Raw genomic sequence first — 22,739 nt, 5'->3', positions numbered from 1 at the left:
CAGTGCACCTCCACTTTTGTCCAAGCACCGGAATCAGGACTTCAGCAGGCCGAAGGTGCGCTCAATCACACTGCGTGTCCTACCATGTGCCTCGTTGTAGTTGACTTCACCCGGGGTTCCAGGATTCCTTAGTGGGCTCAGCAGCCAAGGCCGGTTGGAATACGCTGAGTCACCTAAGTGTGGCATATACAGATAAAGTTACTGATACAACCAGTGTTAGAGAACAACATGTCACACACAGCACACTACTTGACTCAGTCTACTCACCTACAAGCCATGCACGCTCCGGATGCAGTTCTGCCATCAACCGTGGTACCACGCTGCTCTGCAGGATGTAGGAGTCATGGCCAGAGCCGGCAAATCTTGCACACACATGGCTGATGATCAAATCAGCTTGGCACACCACCTGCACACTTATGGAATGGTAGTGCTTCCTGTTCCTATACACCTGTTCACGTGCCGAGGTGGTACAAGGCCAATGTGTGTGCAGTCAATGGACCCCACTACATGAGGAATGCGGCCAAGGGCATAAAAAACAGCCTTCACAGCTGACAAATCTTGTCTTCTTGGGAATCTAATGTAATGGTCCTTGTACACCATCATTGCCGACACAACCTCCCACAGCACCATGCTGAATGTGCATTGCGCCATACCACCACCACTAGCAACCGTGTATTGGAAACAGCCCGTAGCAAAAAAATGCAGCGCTGCCATGAGCTTCACTGTTGGGGACAGGGCAGTTGGATTTGTCCGTCGAGATTTCAGATGGGGCTCCAACTGTGCACACAGCTCTTGCAGTGTTGTGCAATCAAGACGGAAATTCCTGATTATGTCGGCGCCTACATGACAAGGAAGAGGAATAATGTTAACCTGATAACGCTATGACATGTGTGAAAAATATCACATATTGACTTATGCGGCACAAACAATTAAGGCACTTCAACCGTCCATGAATCCACCAATCCAATGCAGGTACACATTGAACACATGTCGGGTTACATCATATCAGGTTGCACATACTGACTAAGTCTAAAGCACATTAGGACGTCGTGAATGGCACACCAGTGCACCTTGTATACCAAGCCCTATGAGTGGGTGACACAGCAGATGTATGATCCAGCTACACTGCTGGCGAAGTGTGTAAGCAGACCACATGTACTACATCATTCATATATGTGTGCACATCAAGATTCCAGCAGTATTTGTCCATGCAATCATGTGTGTGGACTGATTGTCCCTCTCACACAGTAATTACATAGTAAACATTGTACCCTTTGACAGGAGCAAGAGATGTATATGCACACACATTTTATGGCTGACAGTAGTAAGTGCATGTCAAGGCCTTTCACTTTGCACACACACACACATGACAAGTGTAGGTATCAGTGAGTTGTCTGTCACATAAGCATTCATATTGAGATACAAGTGCAAGAAGACACTGTGCTGCTGCCATCTTGACAAGGAATAAAGTTGCTGACTCACATTGCTAGTGCATACATTGTCGATATGTACGGTAGGCGTGCACCACATCTGCGGGTCAGCCCATTGGACATACTTGTGAGATGCAACCATGGGCATCCGCAGAAATGTTTCCAGGGATGGGCAAATTTTTAAATTCACCACCATCCCCCTTGCACCCTTTCCACCCAATGGAGGGGGCTGCCACCTGGAACAATGGCACCATTTCATAAGCATCATGGACTAGGGACAGCCCTGACTGGGCCCACACCAGACGCATTGGCGATCCCGGGGGGGAAGTGCCCCCCTTTGCCCTCCCCTGTGGATGCCCATGGATGCAACATAGCGGTAGCAACCGCCTGGCCTCCGCGGTGTGACACCGCCAATGCCATTGCAGCCAATGGCAGGCACAATTGCGGTGGTGTGTTGCAACATTTGAAAACCGCCGTAGGCTCATTGGACATACTTGAAAGATGCCAGTCAGCCAGCCCAATTACAGTAGCTGGCCATCACTGGAACAACCCCAGGGGCCTAGAAATGTCTGTGATAGCCCAACAGATCTCACATGCCGTAAGACACTGCTGACTGCCATTACTCCACAGTACCTGCTCGTTTCCCAGATTCGTGGATACTGCGATGTCGAGGACGGAGAAAATCAGGGCCAGTCCCTTCACCACGGAGGAGCTTGAGGTTCTGGTGGATGAGGTCCTTGGACAGTATGGCCGGCTTTTTGGTGTGCCAGGTGTACTGGTAAGTGTGACGGAATACAAGTGTGATACAGCTCAGGATGTCACCTTGATGTTCCAGTGCACTAGTCTGTGCCTGTGAGTGCAAGTTCATGTGCAGGCATCCATTTACTTAACATTGCATGCACCATACATTGAGCGTATGAATTGCACTGGGACACGTGCAGAGGACGTAATTTCGACACCTATGCTGCCATTAGTGCACTACAGCAATGAATATGTTGTCGTGAAATAGCTATTGTGATTCCAGGTCACACTGCCATGTAATGCATTGTAATGTAAATGATGTTTGTAGCCTCATTAGGCAACATAGCTGACAGGGCAGAGGGTAGGGAGTGCCTTGCATTTTACAAAGCTAGCACACGGAAGAATCTTGCTTACATACAGTCAAAGTCAGGAGTCACACTGACTGTATCATGTGATGTAATTGCCCACTCACACATGACAAACTCACTAGTGGATGTACATATGTAGACTGTATTGGGCCAATGGATGATGTGTGTTGTGAAATGCTATAGGGCATGATGTTTAGGTGTGAAGCCTGTTCCAAAGTACCATGCATGACTGTTACCCATTTCTGTAATTTGCTACTCCACACACATATTACCCATAGAGCCCTCATAGGACTGAGTATTGCACAATACAGGTATTGACTTTGTGATGAGGGCATGAAGACTAAGAATAAGTTAAGAAATGCATCACACACAATGCAGTGAGGCATCACCATGCCAAGGCCATTGAGGTGTGGGGGAGTGATTGACACAGTCATTCAGGTACAACACATCTCTTGCACTGTGTTACATGTGTTACTCACTCACAGACTGTGTCACCGATTGATGCCTACTACACATAGCTTTCAGTGCTGCCATTGTGCCTGGGTAGGTGATGGACATGTCCTGTGTCCTGCATCATATGTACATATGTATGTAGTGATGGCATGCAAGTTTACTATGTGTAATGCTGTACGTCCTCTGATCAGGATGTTGATTTTTAGTGTTGCATGCATTTCCGTTTTCATTTACTCACACACATTGTGTATACACACTGGGGGCCCGATTCACAGAATAAACTTAAGACTCAATCCTAAATGTACTACTATTTTGGTATTCACAGATTGCACTTACTACTTTTGGCATTCACAGAATAAACCTACTACTTTTGGTATTCACAGAAGTTAGGATTTTGTCTTAAGACAAACTTAAGACAAAATCCTAACTTCTGTGAATACCAAAAGTAGTAAGTTCATTCTGTGAATACCAAAAGTAGTAAGTGCATTCTGTGAATGCCAAAAGTAGTAAGTGCATTCTGTGAATACCAAAATAGTAGTAAGTTTTGGATTGATTCTTAAGTTCATTCTGTGAATCGAGCCCCTTGTGTCTGATACTTCCTTTTCCTGTCTCCCATGCCTGTAGTTGAAGGTCAACCAACGTAAGGCCGCATGGAAGGACATTGCACGGAAGGTGCGGGCCCTCGGTGTATCCAACAGACAGCACACACACTGCCATAAGAGGTGGGACGACATCCCCCGTCTCAGCAAGACCGTGGGAGAGATGACATTGGGGCTGGCACCTCGCACAAGCAGGCTGGCGCGACGGACCCTGACTCCTATTATGTCCCGCATCTTGGCTGTGACACAGCCAGAACTGTAGGGACATCTGAGGGACCATCAGCAGGATATATATGGTGAGTATTCTGAGAAGGGTGACTTTGTGTGTGACTGACTGGCTGCATGAATGGCATCCGCCAGCCACTTCTGTTGTAGTTGATGTGTCAATTCTGACTAGATTGCTACTCAGTGGCCTATGTGTGGAGTACAGGTGTCTTGTTACTTCCATGGAAGTGAATATACACATTTAAGGTACAATGGCACTTGATGTTGCGTCATGACATGTACGATAATGACATGTTGTACATTGGGGGTGTTAACAACATCAGCAGGCAGTCTACAGCAGTGTGCAACATGTAAGTGTGCATTTCACGATCTGTCCCTTGCAGCACTTTGAAATGGTGTGACTTACACTTCTGTCAACAACTTGCAAAGGTTTTTGTGATTACTTGCACCATTTGAATTGCATTATTAGCTCTGGTTGAATGTGCGACACAATTTCAAGTATTAGTATTGCCTCCTTACAGTGACTGCATATGTGACAGGGGCAACAGGCTGTGTTGTATGCCTCCATCAGATACAGGCATTTGGGTTTGCCTACAGGAATGTCCATGTTGGGTTCATAGGGAGCATAGCCCGGATGTTTGCCTGTGTGTACGTCACATGGGACCTTGCTGTGAACAATGCATTTTTGCATCAGGCTCTGTACCTTCTATTGTTGTTCCAAACGCACACTGCACAGGGTGTTGTGCAACATGGTGTTGTCATTATGTACTTTGGTGTTGTGCAGTCATACGTTCTTTGTGTCTCTGCCCCATAATAAACCTATGTCTCTTTCCATTGCAGAGTCTACTGAGTGCACAGGAGACAATGAGACGGACACCAGTGCTGAAGCGTCTGGCATGCATGAGTCACATGAGGACCCAGACACGAAGGTGTCCAGCGCCTTTGAGGTGGAGAGGAGTGTCCATGAGGAATCAAGCCTAGAAAGCCCAACCTACATCCGATGACTCCAGTGGGGAGTCCGCAGCAATGGTAGCCACAAGGAGTGACAATGCAGAATCTACATCCACAACACATCGGCCAGTGCCCACCATCCCGCCTACTACCACTAGTGCATTCCGTGCATGCAGGGCTGTCAAGGGTAGAGTCGCATTCGCCCCAAGTACTGCTGACCCTGCCCAGTGTCCCCTGCTGCCCTCAGTGTTGAGGCGGTAGACCTCTTGCGGCAGTTGTGTGTGGTGCCGACGGCTCGACTAAATGCATACCAGGGTCAGGACAAGAAGTTGGGACAAGTCTGGCATTCATGGAGGGTATTCATTCGGACGTGGGTGGCCTAAACAAGACTCTCCAGGGTTTGTCCTCAACCGTGACTGCTGCCATTCAGCTGTCCCAGCCTCAAAGTCCGGCTCCTGTACCTTCTACAAGCACCCTGCCAGTGGCAACACCTGTGGAGAGTGTAGAGACAACAGACCACTCCGGCCCCAAATTGGTGAGACGCAGCCCACGACAGCACCACCCCAAGCGTGGCAGACCACAAACACCAACCCTAAACTGGACACAGGCAGAGAGGGAGACAAAGAAACAAGCCCTTCAGATGAGACTCTGGGGCATCAGTCAAAGAAGCAGGCCTCTAGCTCACGATCCAAGACATCACGCCCAGCACAGGACCCTCCCATCCCGAAAACTGCTGCTAAAGACACAAAGTCAGTTGCCATTCCTGCAGTGGTGCAGGTGCCAGGGAAGGCAAAGCAACAACAGGTCCCTAAGACACCCTCACCACAAACCTCCACTCCCACCAACACCCCTGTGTAGCGAAGTCAGGAGAGCAATGTGCGTGGAGCAACAGGATTACAGGGGATGGGGAGCAAAAGTCAGGCCAGCAGCAAGGCTAAAAGCAAATCCATCAAATCCCCACAGGGACACACGCCTGCACCTGTGACACCTTTGTCAGAGGGTGTATCTGTTGTGCCCACATCACTTCCCAGTCATCCCAAGACATTTCTGAAATATCGCATCCCTAAGAAGTGTAGAGTCAGCCCTCCACATTCCCCTTCACCCTCCCTCTCAAACGGCAGCTTATGCACGCGCCACCATGCCACCCCGCCCATTCAGCCCTCTGCATGGCACAGCCATTACTGCCTCTCCCTCTGCTGGTCCTTAGTCACCTAGGTCAGGTCCTACCACTGGGCTGGACACTCTGCCACCTCAAAGTCCAGAAGACAGGCAGGTCTGATGCCAAATTCTCCCCACATTCCCATATCTCCCATAGCTTTGCCTGGACTGAGCTCTGGTATCACCGTAGCATTTGGATCCACATGTCAGTGCACTGTGTGGCAGATTCACTGTGTACATTCGCATGCACATATGTGCATTGTTTTTACTATGGACTGGACAATGTAATTTCCTTTGTTGACAATATGATGGCTATCATGTTATTTTGCAATAAAAAGTGTTACTCCTGTTGTACTCTTCATTGGTGAACTTGCTGGACTAAACAGTTTTATGGGTGTGTATGGCTCAATGTGTAACATGCTCAAGTGTGTAACGGTTTGACTGACCTAACACTCACTTTAGTTAGGATCAACTATGTGGCTTGGGAGTGCAATTATGCTTGTTTGTGTTGATATACTGTTACACTCATCATATCACCCTGAGATTCCTTCTATTGAACACATGTGATGTTAGAAGGCTACGCCACGACCAAGGTGTATTGTACACACAGTGTAATATTCGGAGTGATCATGGTTGGTGTTATCTATGTGATGGGGTTGGATGTGTGAACAGTAATGGGTGTGTTGTTATCTTGTGTAGGCTTGTCTGCATACTCACATTGGGTATATTTGTATGTGCACACTTGAGTAGTCAGACTGTGTGCTTGGCCTGTCCTTGTCAGTGTTGTTGATGTGTATGTGGCACTTCATGTGCAAAATAGATACATGTATAATCCTGGTTTGCATTGCCCGTTTGTTTATTTGGTCTGACAAGTGCCTCTTATTGTTTGCAGATATATGATATTTATGTTGTGTAGTGCGTCCTTGCACTTGTGGACACATTCATGTTTTTGCTGTCAGTTGAGAGTGTGCAGAGTGTGTGACTGCAAAGTGTGAGTTGTGTATTGTTGTTGAGACACGTGTGTCGTGTAATTGTGAGCTACTTGTGCTGTCCTACTCAGCCAGACTGACATATTGGTGGATTTTTCACCTGCCTTGCTGTAACTTGTCTGGTTTCCTTTGCTGATGCAGTGTTTGCTGTGTGTATTCATGGCATCCCCTATGTCTGGTTTTGATGGGTGCACTTTGTGCATGACTGGTTAGTGTGTTTTTGGATGTACAATCGTCATCTGTGCAATCCTGATTCGTACACCACTTCAGTCGCATGTGTTCCACCCCATGCCTTTTCAATGTATGACACACACCAGCACTTCATGGTGTGGAGTGTTGCTGTGTGTAGCTGCTGGGTGTACTGGTCCTATGTGCCACTCACAACACTTTAACATGCATATGGGTGTCATTGTAAGGTACCTGCTTGCAGGCATGGTTGCACATGTGCAGTGCATGTCTTACTACAGCACATTGCTCTGGTGAAGTTGTATGCATCTGTGTTTTGCTTTGTTGTTCTGCTCTGGTTGTGGTCACTGCTGTATGTGTGTTTGAAGAGGTACAGTTGCACTAGCTGTGTGTGTTGTGATGTGTGTAGCATGATGACTTGTATTCTGTATCCACATGCTGGGGCAAGCAGAGATGTGTGATTGTGTTTTGTGTTTTTGTAGCCAGAGTGCTTACTGGTCATGCAGTGCTGTCAGCGTTTTGTGGCCTCTAGGTTTGCTGCCACATCAGGCACATCAATTGGTATTCATGTATTTGTGATGGTCACATGTCAGTATGTGCTTTTACTCACTGCTGTGTGTCTGATCCACACAATTTCGACTCAATGTGCACATGCATTGTGTGGTGTATTGACAACTACTGTTGACTCTGCCTGTCATGTGGTTCAACAACGATTACCTTTGTGACACCTCTATGCTGGTGGGCTTTGGGCTCTGAAACTCACCTTGCTACTATCAGGGAGGGGGGCTGACACCATGGGCACCTGTATGCTAGTGGGCTCTGTACCCTGACACTCACCTTGCCACTATCAGGGAGGGGGCTGACACCAGGGGTACCTGTATGCTGGTGGGATTTGGGCACTGACACTCACCTTGCCACTATCAGTGAGGGGGGCTGACACCAAGGGTACATGTATGCTGGTGGGCTTTGGGCCCTGACACTCACCTTGCCACTATCAGGGAGGAGGGCTGACACCAGGGGCATCAGTGTGGCAAGTCAATACAGGTGTTGGTTTGCCACATTACACCTTTGACCTGGTTGCCAGACATCACTTTCCCTGATTGTCAGATGGGCACACATTTGTATGTGGTGCAGGATTGTGATGGTAGTTCCTGTGATTGTATCTGGAAATGAGTGCTGCTACCAATGGGGGCACGCTATTTACTTTGGGCCCAGGCCCCACTCAATCCTTTCACTCTCACTGACACTGAGCATGGGTGGCGCTGGTCATGCCTACTGGGTTGTGTGGATGTTTTCCCCCGTCCTCACCGCAGCGGTGACGTGACAGGAAGATGGTGGTGCTTACTTTGTTGATGGATGGTACCGGTGCGTAGCAGTGTGTACACAACTAGCGGACCCTTGCAATGACACTGGTGAATATGGTCCTGTGCTCACCAGGATGTCTGGAGTGGACAGGAAGATATTTGCAGGTCAGGTGTTGAGTGTTGATGTTGTCTGCGGATGTGGGTCATTGACGTACCTGCGGCATTGTGCACGGCGTCGGCGTCTTTGTTGATGGCGAGTCAGGAACAGCAGTGGTAGGGCCTGTAGGGCAGGATCCATAGTGGTAGCGACTGCGTGGATCACTCTGGGATTCCCGTTTTGCTCCGCTATGTTGCTTACGCCTTGTTTCGATGGGTGGTTTCTCTGTTGCGGTCTGATGTCCTATTTGAGGCATTGTAATTGGTACGGCTGACTCATGTCATTCCACCTGGCGGTCTCTCGCTATTGGCTATGTCCGCCCTCGTCGCGGTTCTAAACTACTGGCGGAACTGGATTTTCCACGGCGGACAGAAATTGGGCTATGTCTGCCCATCGTAATGTGGCGGTCGGAGATTCGTGGCCGTGGTTGGCAATACTACACCCGACAGGCCGGCGGAAGGCAAGGTGGTGGACCGCCTGCCATCGTAATCGGCCCCTATGTTTTTTACTAGAAAATTGATGTTTGCAATATATTCAACCACTCTCTTCTTTATCATGATGTTCAAGTTCTGAACCGAAGGTAGTTTACCACCATAGTGCAAATTGTTATGTTATATTATATTATTTTGTATGTATTTGCAAAGTACACTATCACCCACAAGGGTATCCTGGTGCTGAGCAGGTGTGTGTGCCTTGCCCTGCTTATAGTAGGCTGGTTAATTGAAAAGCCAGGTCTTCAGGTTCTTGTGGAATTCAAGAAGAGAGGAGGAGTCTTTGATGTGGAGTTAGAGGCTGTTTCTCACTTTAGGAGCGATGTAAAAGATTTCTGGTACTCATCTGGTTCAGTGCACGTGTGGGATGTGTGTGACTAGGAGTCCTGCAGAGCGGACGTGTCTGTCAAATTGGTTGAAGGAGAAGTGACTGTTTAGGTAGAAGGGGCCTAAGTTGTGTAATGCCTTGAATGTGAGTGCCAGGAGTTTAAAATTAGTGTGTTTCTGTATTGGTAGCCTGTGTGGGAGGTTGCGTACCAGCCTGGCTGATGAATTCTGGATGGTTTTTAGTCTTCTAGTGAGTTGCTTGGTGAGCCCGGCATTGAGGGTGTTCCCATAGTGCAATGTACTGTTGGCTTCGGCATGAGTGACAGTTTTTCCAATGTTGCTTGGGAGCATTTGAAGATCTTCCTCATTGCGTCAGTTGTGGAATCAGGATGTGGTGACGGCGTTGGCTTGTGCAGTCATGTACAGTTTGGGTCGGAGTTTGTCCGGTCACCAGTTGGAGTCCCATAGTGAAGTGTTCTTGCCGAAGATCACTACTTTTGTCTTGTCAGTGTTGAGCTTCAGACAGTTAGCTTTCATACAGTTAACCATTTTGGTTATGCAGTGGGTGAATTTGTTCCTTGTTTTAAGGATCTTATCCGAGAGGGAGAGTATGAGTTGTGTATCATCTGTCTAGGAGAGGATGTTGATGTCATGTACATGGATGATGCTGGTCAGATCATGTACGTGTTGAAGAGTGCAGGTATGAGCGATGAACCTTGAGGCACTCCACAGATAAGTTTGCGGGCTTTAAAGAAGTAATGTGCCAGGCTGGCGGCTTGTGTTCTATTCGTTAATAAGGAGCAGTTCCAGCCGAGTGCGGGTTCTTGGATGCTAATCTCATGAAGGCTACTGATGAGGATGGGATGTGAGACCATGTCATATACAGCAGAGACGTTCAGGAGAATGAAGGCTGCCAGGTCTCCTTTGACAAGGCTCATGTGGATGTCGTATGTGGCAGTGATGAGTGGTGTTTCTTTACTATGGTTGTGACTGATTCCAGACTGCGTAGCATCGAGTCATTGATGGTTGCTGAGGTGATCGCTGTGGTGTCAGGGTTCGTTCTTTGGCCATGATAGGAAGATGAGTTGAGACTGATGAAGTCCGGTTGAGTGTCGAAGATACTGTATATAGAGTTGATTATTTTTACAGAGGAATTCTGAGAGTTTTAGAGGTGAAGAAGTGAAAACTCTGACATATCTTGCACCCGTAAATCAAATAAATATCTCTTGCTTTGCAGGAGGTTGCAAAGTGCTAGAGGTTTTTCCAGTTTTGGCAAATGGTTGCTGGTTGCCTATATCTTTGGATAGTATTTGACGCTGGATGTTCTGTGGTTGGTGCTTCTTATTGCTACTGGGTTTGTCTCTGCTAGTGAGGAATATGAGTCTGCTGGTAGTGTTTACCACATCCCTTGAACTGGACCTTGTGAGATCCCCCCCTCCTCTTTTTCATGTCTGGGATCTCGAGAGTTTCACTGTCAGACTTCACCTTTTGAAACTCATCGTCCACATAATATCAAAAGAGAGTAGAAACTGAGAAGGAAGGTTGAAGGGTTTTCTTTGTCCAACCTGAGAGGACAAAGATGTGAGGCATAACCAAGGTCTGTTACACGTACGAAGTGATGCAATGATGGTAGAGCATATCTCAGGTAATCATACCTTCCTTAAAAATGTCTTGCAAATCTCCTATTTTCTATTTTGGCCAGTACTCAGTGTATAAGACTAAGGGGCATATTTACTTGGGCCATATCTCTGCTTTTTTGGCTTTTAAAGCCAAAAAAGCGGAGATAAAAATATCGCCATATTTACAAGAGGGTGCTAACATGCATTAGCGCATGTTTGCACCCTTTTATCCGACGCCTCCCTTTGCATCTCTAATGAGATGCAAAGTGGGCATCAATGGGCAGTACAACCTTGTAAATATCACTGATGTGCACATCGCGATATTTACAAGGTGGCCCATGCATTTTAGCAGACGTTAGTTTTGGGCGAAGACCACAGTTTTCGCCAAAAACTAACGTCTACTAAAATCATGACTAACCCATACCTAACCTGGGGGGTATATTCTTGTGTTACGACCACATGGTCGTATAAACAAGCATATCGCAGTTTTGCAGGGAACATCGCTGGGAAAGCAGCGATGTGCCATGCAAAATGGCAATCACCCCGCTATCGCTGGTATTTATATTGCCATTGCGCTATGCGTTGTAAATACAGCGCAAGCATGACGAAAATTCCAGCGATAGACGGCAATAAATATAAAAGCGCTAAGCGCGCTTTGAGACATTTAACTCCGTCTGTTGTAAATATGCCCGAAGTCTGCACTTGAGGGGGCTGCACAGTGAACCTTATGGGGATCTACACCGAAAGGCGTCTGCTTCTTGAGACTTGGGATCGGATATAGAGAAGAAGTCTAAGCTTCCACCTTAACCCCTCCCATGCTCATGACGAGCTGAGCTCGTCATGAGCCACGGCGCTCCGGTGCTCATGACGAGCTCAGCTCGTCATGGCCCGTGGAACGCTCAGGTGCCGGGAGAATTCCCCTACTGTGTTGAACGTTCCACGGGAGCCAATGCACCTGTGACGAGCTGAGCTCGTCATGAGCACAGGAGCGCCGTGCCTCATGTCATGAGCACAGGAGCGCCGTGCCTCATGACGAGCTGAGCTCGTCATGAGCATGCGGGCACTGTGCGCGCCCCCCTCCCCCCTAGCACAGCAGGTAAATAATCCCCGCAGCGAAGGGGTTAAAGGTGGTTGCCGACAAAAGTTGGTTGTGACAGTCCAGGTATGGACATTCAACCATGGATGACTTTCCACCCTAGAGGTAACTGCACATAGACAGCTCTGCTTCTCATACACATTAACAATGACAAAAGCTTCCACGTTGATTGTGGCTTTACTCATAAGAGTGTGCAGGTTGATTACATTCAGGGGTGGACAGAATTATTTTTACCATGAGGCTACGAGAAATGCCAACCATTGATTGCTAGTGACATTTGACGACCCCTAGTGTGTAGTTTCTAACGAGGGCGTTCACGGGCGGTCATGAGCGGTCGTGGTCAGAGGGGTGTTTCCTGAGTAGATTTGCAGCCACTCTAATAGATTTTCTTCTTGAGCTGCAGCAAAGTCAACTCAAATGGCTGCACACTCTTGCGCACTACATGGTGCCATTCACGCTGATTTTTCAGCACTGCTCATGCTACCAGTACTAAATTGTAGAATGAACAAAGCAACATGCATATTTTCCACCCGTTGACAGAACTCTGTGGAATCTTGTGGAGTTTCTATGTAACTCTGCGGATCTGAGGAGTGAAACTCTGCGAGTTCCGCCCACCCCTACTTACATTCCTATGGACCAAAGAACCCATTTGCATCCTTAGGATTCCAGCAACAGGGGCTTGTCAAGTAAGGAGGAACTGGTCAAAAATGTGCACCATTGGTTCAACCTGAATCCTGGAGGGAACAGCTCGTAGTGGCGTTGAGGGGGTAACATGCATGCCTAGATTCAGAGTCAATTGAGGCATCTACCTGCCATGTGACTAACTGCGCCCCAGCCCTACCAACTTTCAACAACAAACCTTGCATGTAACTAGGGGGATGGAAAATTCATGTAATTTGCTTTTGCGTAACTGTGTCAGAAAAATTTATCGTAATTAAGTGAAATCCACATCTGTCAGTGAGCGTTACATTTTAGGGCAAAATGCATCCTTACATCAATGAATGTAGAGGTACTTGTATAGCACACGACTACCCGGAGGCCTCTCGGCCCTTGTACGAATACCGCTGAGGAACCCTTCCTGGCCTTTCCCTGTGAGGTGCCCACTCCTGGGCACCCCCAAGGTGAAGCCAGGCATCCTAGCGTTTTTGGGGCCATTGTGGAGATTATGCAAGCTATTGCCCAGAGTTGCAGAGAGGGACTCATGATTAGAATAGGCACCGAGGCGAGAATTATCAGGTCAGAGGAAATTGAGCCCAAGACCCACCGAGGCGGGAATTGAACCCTGGTCCCGGGCCAGACTTCTGCATCAGGGTCTGCCGCTGTAACCATAGCAATGAGGCCCCCCGCTGAGAGCGTGAGCGGAGTGGTCTGGCCTGCCATACACCGGAACAGCGCAGGGCTTGCAATAATGACTCCTGGGCACTGGGCGTGGTTCAGTCCATGTCTGGACAAGAAAGTGGCTGGTGCGTGTGTCCCTGTTGTGGTGTCCATGGGACCTGTGCACACATCGCTATGTAGCACTCTCAGACTGGCATCTAAAAATGTAAATGTAAATTTGTGTATACTTATAAAACGCACTGCCGCCCCATCTCGGGGCATCCTGGCGATGTATACCGCTGTAGAACCCTTCCTGGCTTTCCCTGTGAGATGCCCCCTCCAGGGCACCCCCAAAGTGAAGCCAGGCATCCCAGCGCTGTTGGGGCCGTTGTGGAGATTAAGCAAGCTCTTGCCCTGAATTGCAGAGTGGGACCCATGATTAGAGTAGGCGCCGATGCGAGAATTATCGAGTCCGCGGACATTGAGCCCAAGACCCTGCCGCGTCGGGAATTGAACCCTGGTGCTGTAACCATTGAGCCACACTTCTCCACATGAATATATATATATGCAAGGATGAATTTGATGCTAACTGAATAATGCAAAACTATGATCACCATGAACAACAGATGTTTAAAATCTGGTTGTTTGCTTTGTTCCAGTGCTATACCTTTACCTTGAATGGCAGCATAAATTATGCATTGTGGTGTCATTTTAATTTCACTCAGGCATACATGTAACTGGCTCTGCCCATCTCTCCCACCTCATAGATGTTCTTACAGGACAAGTGGTTGGCTCTCCCCAGCCCTACGTCCTGAAAAGAAGTCTGCTCCACCCGTGCAGCAGTGTACATAGCGTGTGCCTGCCCTTCCCTTACCTTCCCCTGATGTGACTCAGGAACGCCATGTTCTAAGGTTATAACATTATCCTTCACAGACACCCATACAGTTTCATGTCTTCTGGGGAAGGAGAAGGGAGGCAGTCTATAGAGATTTAGAGGCTTGGGACTGAGGAGAAGCGCTGTAGATATAAAATAGATGCTGCTGGTAAGAAGGACCAGCGATAGAGGGAGAGAGAAGTGGGAAAAGAACAGGAGGCAAATAGAAAGGAAGTGAGAAACACACTAAGAGACAGGGCAGAACAACGGAGATAAAATATCCCACATAAAAGCATGGAAATGGAGGCAGTGAAGAGACAGCAGAAGGGAAAGGGTAAAAAGAGAAAGTAAGAAGAGATTGATTTGATTCAACAAAGGGCCTGGTAACCACAGGGATCAAATTCACTACTATTTCTCACAACGTGGTGCAGAAAGGGGACTGTCTGCGCAGTGTTGAGTAAAATGGAGAGAGCAGAAATACTCGATATTTACAAAAATATGGTAATTTATGCTGCCTCCTTGAGGTGGACACCTTCCTACACAAAAACAATCTCTAAAGACATAGGGGCATATTAGCAAGAGCCTCGTTAGCGGCAGGAAACTGCTGCTAAAACAGCGATAATGGGCTTGCTAATATGCATTATAGAATTCCTATAGAAGCCCGTGTTAGATGTTCTGCACATCTAAACTGGGCTTCTATTGGAATTCTATAATGCATATTAGCAAGCCCATTATCGCCGTTTTAGCAGCAGTTTCCTGCCGCTAAAACGGCGACAATTTTATCGAAGTTCTTGCTAATATGCCCCATAGTCCTCTTTCCATGTGTGCTGCAAAATGCACACATGGATAGAGGAAGTAACAGAGGGAAGTGAAGATGTTTCTCCTTGCTACATTTCTGACAAGTTATCGCAGGATATTGGAGCAATCCAGCTTTACAGATATTTGTAAAACTCTGGCCCAAGTCCGACTTTAATTTGGTCTGCCTAGCTAACAAAGAATAAAGGTGCATTTCTTGAATTATGTTGGAGGCTGCGTGGATCTAAATTTGGCTCCATTGACCATCTGTGCTGGAAAGAAATAGAGAGTCAAAAAGTAAATATAATTCAAGGATCCTGGGGTTGCTATCTAAACCAGGTGATACAGGACTTGTGTGCTCAAGACATTTGGAATTTCAGCATTGGTAAAAAGGCCAATAACAAATTGATAAATTCCACAATAAAACTTCTGTCACACACAACAGATGAGAATATTTTATTACAAAGATGTCACGCCTGGATGGTGATCAGCTCATATGGCACAAGGAAGCCTCAGGAATATCTATCAGCCTATTTCTCATTGACCTTAAAACATCAATCCATGAGACTACATTTTGGTATGTGGGAAACAAAGTGGCACTGTTTGAGAGCCTGTCACCTCTGGGTGGACAGATTCTCATAACCTGTTTCCACTGATGATTGGTCCATGGAATGTTGACTAAGCCTGATTCATGACTGGCATGCTTTGCCTGTTTGGCCGTTGGTGTCTCCCATCACAAAACCTCCTCAGCTGTTTCACACATCCAGAAAATTGTGCCTCCAAGAAGAGACCTTGGAATAAGCAAAACTTGTACTTTACCCTTGCAATCTCTAACACCACAAATTATGTAATACTAAACTGGTGTAGCAAAAAACGAGGGAGGTCACTTGCATTGGCACTGGAATTGTGCAAAAAATGCACACAATTCTCTTGGTGCAGGTGTTATCATTTTCAGATTTCATTGTCCTTTCCCTCGACAGTTCACACACAAAAATACAAATACATGAAAACATGAACACATAACTTGCTTTATAGGGTAATCCACAACTTACTTAATACTTCACAAAGTTCAGAAATGCCTAGTTAAGTAGCTTAACTCCAAAGGCAGGTATATTCACAAAAAGCATTCTGCACTCAGTTTGTTTCATGTCCAAACAGGGCTAAGACAGAGGTCCTGCCCATCATAAACATTGACCCAGAAGAAGTAATAACCCTGGAAAAGACTGTCTTTCTGAAATAAAACAGTAGTGTGCCAAGCACTGCCATCAGATTTACTGCGTGCCCGTAGAATAATGGCATATAGAGCTGCTCTGCAGTCGAATAGTGGCCCTCAACACTATCTCATGGAGCTGTGCTTCTTAGAATACTGGGACAAGAACAGAAACCAACTCCAAACATCTCATGCCCCCTAACAATGTGTGCAGATCACTCCCTGGCTTCAGGACACCATATTGCCAGGCTCTACTCCTCCTTCCCCCTCCCCCTTCGACTTTCTTTTCTGGTACAAATAAGGTGCGACAGGCAGTAACAGCCACTCCACCAGTCAACACATGTCCCACTTGCTGATGGATATGTGTCAGATTCTGAGTGCTCTGCTGTGGTTTTCATCTTGAAAATGGCACTTTAAAACTGTAGCACACAAGATGTTTTACACTAAACTATGAATGCATTCAAACAGCAATATATCTCGACAACGAGCTTTCAATGGCCAATCCTGAAGTTGTAAGGTCAGTATTACAGTATTGAAACATTACATTTGGCTTGCCTGTCATCTCACAAAATACAATCAATTTGTGGTTTGCGGTTGTGTCAGTTTTAAATGAAAATCATAGAGTTTTAAGGTATTCATAAAGCAACGTGAAAGTATTTTTTTTAATCCCACCACAATTACAGCTCCCATCAAACTTTTTAATTAAGAGACAACCTATTGATACAGGAGCACGCTGAGTTTCAGCTTGTCTTAAAATAGTGCATTCCCCCACACAAATTTTGCAGAGTTAAAGGAAAACCTGGCATAATATGTATCCCGAAATATTGGAATATTCTGAGTTTGCAGCTCAGATCATGTAAAACAATAAGCACTTCCCTGCCACACCAAGGTACAGAATAGGTGGGTAATAGCATATCTGATGAATACCACACTGCAGCTGTGTTTACCAGGTGCAAGATTATCTCCTAGTGTGCCCTAATGTGTATCATTGTTGTAGAGATATGTTCATATACCTAAAACGTCTAATCGTATTACTATTATAAAGAGAGAACAGAAACCTTTTGGCAAGGTAAACTCGGGAACGACAGCGCCAATCCGCACACCCAATACATTGTTGTAATCCTCAGGGTGTGTAGATGGACATAGGCTGCATAAAATTAAAAAAAACGTAAATTAAAAAATTGAACTTTAAAAACAAAGTAGTCCCCTAAAAGTAGCGCCGGCCGCGACGTAGCGCTGGCCGCGACCTAGCGATGTCCGCAATGTGCGTAATGACAGGCGGGGAGGAGCGGTGACGAGCAGCGAGGAGTGGCGGTGAAGTCCGGAGCGCGGGGAAGAGCGACGGCTCAGGTAAGGCAAAGGCAAAGGCGAGGCGGGAGGCGGGAGGCGGGAGGGAGACGGTCTGGGCAATGTCGGGGTGGGCGGGGGCCGGGGCAGGAGTGCACCCAAGCCTGAAATGTTGCCCCCAGCCCCTTTCTGCCCCGGGCAACGCTGCCGCAATCCGAAAATGCTGCCCCTAGACCCCTTCTGCCCCAGGCAACGCTGGGGCGGGCTGCTAGTTTCTAATAAAAGCAAATGTTTTATTTACATATATGTTATAAAACATTTGAATGCTGAAGCCTAGTCCTTTCACTCTCGCCTGTATCCCAGCAACAGTGCTAATAGGGTCAACTTGCAAAATGTTCTTACTTGGCAGTCAGAGAAAGGTGAAATAAACACAGTCAAATGACTATCAGCAGGTGGTCGGAAAAAGCTTTCTGGCATTTGATCGGGTGTCTTTGAAAAGCATGTATCGCCAGATCTAGAGTTTGTCTGATGGGTTACTCCATCACAAATGTGACAGATATCCAGTCCGCCTCATTTGAAGTGCATTAGGAAATAAATCACTTATAATAGGATGACGAAGTAACCCAGCAGCCAAACTTTAAAGCAGGTTCAAAATGTTGCAAGACAGATATGCAGAGGCCCCTATAGAGCTTTTTTTAAAGTGAATTCCTTTAAGGTTATCGAACAGTGCTGCCACGGCTCCTGTGCCCTAGTTCTAGAGCCAAGGAGAGATTGAGGAAAAGGGGCAGAGAGGTGCAGGCAGAGACAGAATATGGGAAAGAGAATAGAAAATGGGTAGATGTCATAGTGTGATAGACAAACATGTATACACCAGTAAATCAATAGACAGACAGACACACAGACAGAGAGACAGGCAGACAGGCAGGCAGGCAGGCAGGCTGTCTGGCTGGCTGTTGGATGGATGGATGGATGGATGGATGGATGGATGGATAGTCAATGTTTGAAGAGCTGAGAAATAAAGAATGGAAGAAGATGTGGGTGAAGAATGGTATAGGAGAGAGGACAACAAGTGAAGAAATCTGTGGCAAAGCCAATAGGTCTCACCTCTGAAAGTCATTAGTCAGAAAGCATATGTCTCCACAGTTTGAGATATAGCATTGTTGAGTGCCTTAAAGGGAATCAGGCATTGTGACGCTGGTTGATAGTAGAGAGTCTTTCACATTTAATTAAATATGGTTGTAGTATTGTGGTAATTTTTCAACCAGAAAAGGATACGTTTATTTACACTACTCTTTGTATTATGTTTGTTCGGGAGTGCTATAGCGAATGGAAGATATTTGGTTTGTATGAAAGAGAATTGTGAGATTGTAAAAAGAGGTACTGATCCATTTAGCCAATAGATGAAAGTATATTAAAGTCCTGGGGTCGTATTACATAAAGTGCCCCGGAGGCGCAACGGGCGCTTGCGCCTACTTTGAACGCCCCCTGGGCACTTTGGTATTACAGAAGGGGCCGCAAACCCTTATGCGGCCTCTTCTGTAATAACAATAGCGCTGGTGCACATAAAGTGCCAGCGGTATCTTCAAGGGGGCATTCCCTCATTTGCATGGGGGCGTGCCTCTTGCAAATGAGGGAATCCCTTTGCCTCTGCGCCCGTGCCGTAATACTGACGCAGGCCCAGAGCCAAAGAAGCCCTCAGGTGGTGCACCTGAGAGAAGCCCTCTGCAGGGGGTAAATGTATTCTTATGGACGCCCCAGACATCCCCTGGCATGCGGGTGCAGTTACTGCCTGCACCCACCTGCAAGGGATCAGTATTCCCGTTTAAAAGTTCAGGCGGGTTGCTCTCTACACAGTTAAAGCACAGAGAGCTGTAAAGCCGCCGCTTCGTTTCTCATGTGAATGCGCTGCCCCAAGGCAGCACAAGTTTGCAGCTGTCCTGGGGGCAGCACATTCTCCAAAAGCGCGCGTTTTAATATTTGTTGCACTGGAAGCACCTTTTTAGGAAAGTCTATTTGCAGGGGGCACAGTTCTAGGGTGGAATACTGTGCCTGGTGAGCCTGTTTGCAGGGGGCACAGTTCTACGATGGAATACTGTGCATGGAGAGCCTGTTTTCAGGGGGCACAGTTCTAGGGTGGAATACTGTGCCTAGTCTGCTTGCAGGGGGCACAGTTCTACGGTGGAATACTGTGCATGGTGAGCCTGTTTGCAGGAGGCACAGTTCTAGGGTGGAATACCGTGCATGGAGAGTCTGGGGAGCCTGTTTGCAGGACGCTTTGCAGGGGGCACAGTTCTAGGGTGGAATGCTGTGCATGGAGAGCCTGTTTTCAGGGGGCAGAGTTCTAGGGTGGAATACCGTGCATGGAGAGTCTGTTTTCAGGGGGCAGAGTTCTAGGGTGGAATACCGTGCATGGAGAGTCTGTTTGCAGGGGGCACAGTTCTACGGTGGAATACTGTGCATGGTGAGCCTGTTTGCAGGAGGCACAGTTCTAGGGTGGAATACCGTGCATGGAGAGTCTGGGGAGCCTGTTTGCAGGACGCTTTGCAGGGGGCACAGTTCTAGGGTGGAATACTGTGCATGAGAAGCCTGTTTACAGGAGTGCAGTGATGTGGTAAGGCTAGTCTTACCCCCTAGCCCTTCCTGGCCCTCACAGCCTGAAAGATAAGTTACCCTTGTGCTCTTTGGCCCTTTGCCTCGACGTTGGTCCAGTGCACCCCGAGATGATGTTGCTAATGAGGAATGTACTGTCACAGCCGCGTGCAGCCCTGCTGGATGGGGGGACTGAGGCCTGGACACAAACTAGGCATTATCTCCCTCACAGATAAGTGGTGCACCCTCCACGGACTCGTTGACTTCTCTTTCCTTGTGCCTCGCTTTGCTCTGTGTCCCCACAAAACCCTCCGCGAGTCACAACCAGAACATATGTCTTTTAAAGGGGTCTAAATGAAATTCCTTTATTAAAATGATTTTTCTTTAACAAGACAATGTTAAAGTCACTCTAGAGACTTTAACATTGTCTTGTTCCTTTTTGTCAAAATAATCTAACCCAATTTTAACTTCTATATCCTTTATATTCCATCATTCTAATTAGAATGAGCAGAAGCCCCTGAGCCCTGCCCCTCTCACTCCAAGTGTGCCCAATTATTTCCTCTAAAAATAGAGAGTCAGCTTTGGAAACCCCACTGCGAGTTAAGCTTTGAATTCCATGCACAAAAGTTTATAGGTAAAAGTTTTAAAGTTTAAAGTTTCAAGTTAGGAACTTGACTTCCCCTTCTGTCACTGCGGCTGATTCATCTATAGATGGTGCCCTCAGGACCACAAGCTGCAAAAACAGAAAGATGGCTGCTCACTCTTTGTAAAACATTTTTAAACACCTCAAACCTAAGCTTTCTTTTCTCATAAAATCTTCCACTACTTCAAACAGTAGAAATTGTCAGGAAATTTTAGCTCTCCAAAAAAATCCAAGATTGAGAATCAAATCAGGGTCTGTTAAGGAAGATGTTGTTACAAACATATAGGGTATGAGGTATCTGATGACTGTTCAAAACCAGAATTAGTGAACACAAACCCAGCATTTTAATGAAAGGTCACCCTTCTGGTGAGTGCAGGCACCTTGAAGAAGCTGGTCTTAAAGTTGCACAACTAATATTTCAAGATTGAGAAGTGGTGAAATCAGACCCAAGAAGGAGGATCTGACCGCAAACTGTTACACAGAGAGTGTGAATGGACAGAGGGTCTTCCAACTGAGTGGTTATTTGGGCTGACTTAAATAAAAAAAAAAAATAGAATTTGGGGGACAGATTTATAAGCCCCTTATGCTGCCAGAGCGTCACTTTTTGTGACGCACTGGGAGCGCTTTTTCTGCCCAATATTTACAAGGACAGGAATAGCCAACCTGCGCGGCTTTTCCTGTCCTTGTAAATACGGCCCATTTACATGCAGCACTTTATGTGAAAGGGGTGTTCCAAGGGTGTTTCAGTGCTTAATTTGTAAACGAATACGTGCCGGGGCTCTCATAGGGAGGCCACTGCAGCTTGCACCACACATTGACTCTGCCAGCTGTCAATGACAGTACAAACAAAGCTACTAACCATCATACTCTTACAAGTGTGACAATTCAGACTATTCCCGGCCCCCAAAGCTACAAGAATGGCTTGGGTGACAGGTATTAGTCATTGTAAATGTAAATTGAACTAATAAACGACTGATGTTGTGCCTATATGTAAATTAGCCAGACAACGCCACCATGTGGCAGACTGCCATAAGCCCCACTGTTGGCAATTAGGTGCCGGTGCCTAGCACTGAAAACCACAAGCTCAAATTAAGCACAGGTGTCGCTGTGGGTGTTCCCACGCAACACCCATGGAACCAGACACATTTCAAGATTTACAAGAAATCATGAATTTGGAAATGCTCCTGAATCCACAATGGAGGCGTAGGAAGGTGCAACGAGGAGAAATGTATTCATTTCTCCTCGTTGATTTCCTCTTTCTATGTGTGCTGTCCTCTAACGATTGTTTATGTACAAGAAGGTGTCCCTTCCTGCACATAAACAATCCTTTAAATAAATGACGTTTTACAAGTTCTATGTGTGCATAGAATTTGGAAAATGCCAATGCTTATGTGCAGGAAGGGAACCCTTCCTACATAAACAATCATCGGCACATGACAGCAGTTTGTGCGCCAGCGCAGGGGGAAGCACAGAGAGGCGACATATTGTTGTAAATATGTCGCATCCCTGTGCTTTCAAACTACTGCAGTGAGGCACAGCAAAATGACTTGCGGCACCGCGCTGCGTTAGTTTATTGTAACTCATAGAAGGCTTTGTGACGGCATCACATGTCGATTAATAGCTGATGTAAGAGGTTCAAGAGTCTGTGTTATTTATTTTTAGAAAACTGTTTTTCCTCCTAAAGAAGGGATGTTTAGATCTCAAGGGGCCGATGTTATGTTAAAGAAATGGAAGTAATGATGGACTGAAATGTTTGATCAATTACAAGTTTGTTTTAAAGTATATTTAATGACTTTTTAAATCACAGGAATGACAAAAGATTGAGGGCCATATTACCAAGGTGAAGTATCGCCGCTTTTTCGGCGAATTGTGCCGAGAAAGCGGCGATACTTCTAGCGCCCCATTAACAAGGGCATGCAAAAGCCTGCCT

Source organism: Lissotriton helveticus, chromosome 1_1 (assembly GCF_964261635.1).
Source record: "Lissotriton helveticus chromosome 1_1, aLisHel1.1, whole genome shotgun sequence".
Taxonomy (NCBI): Eukaryota; Metazoa; Chordata; class Amphibia; order Caudata; family Salamandridae; genus Lissotriton; species Lissotriton helveticus.
The sequence above is the reverse complement of the archived record's forward strand: the minus strand, read 5'-3'. Positions refer to the sequence as shown.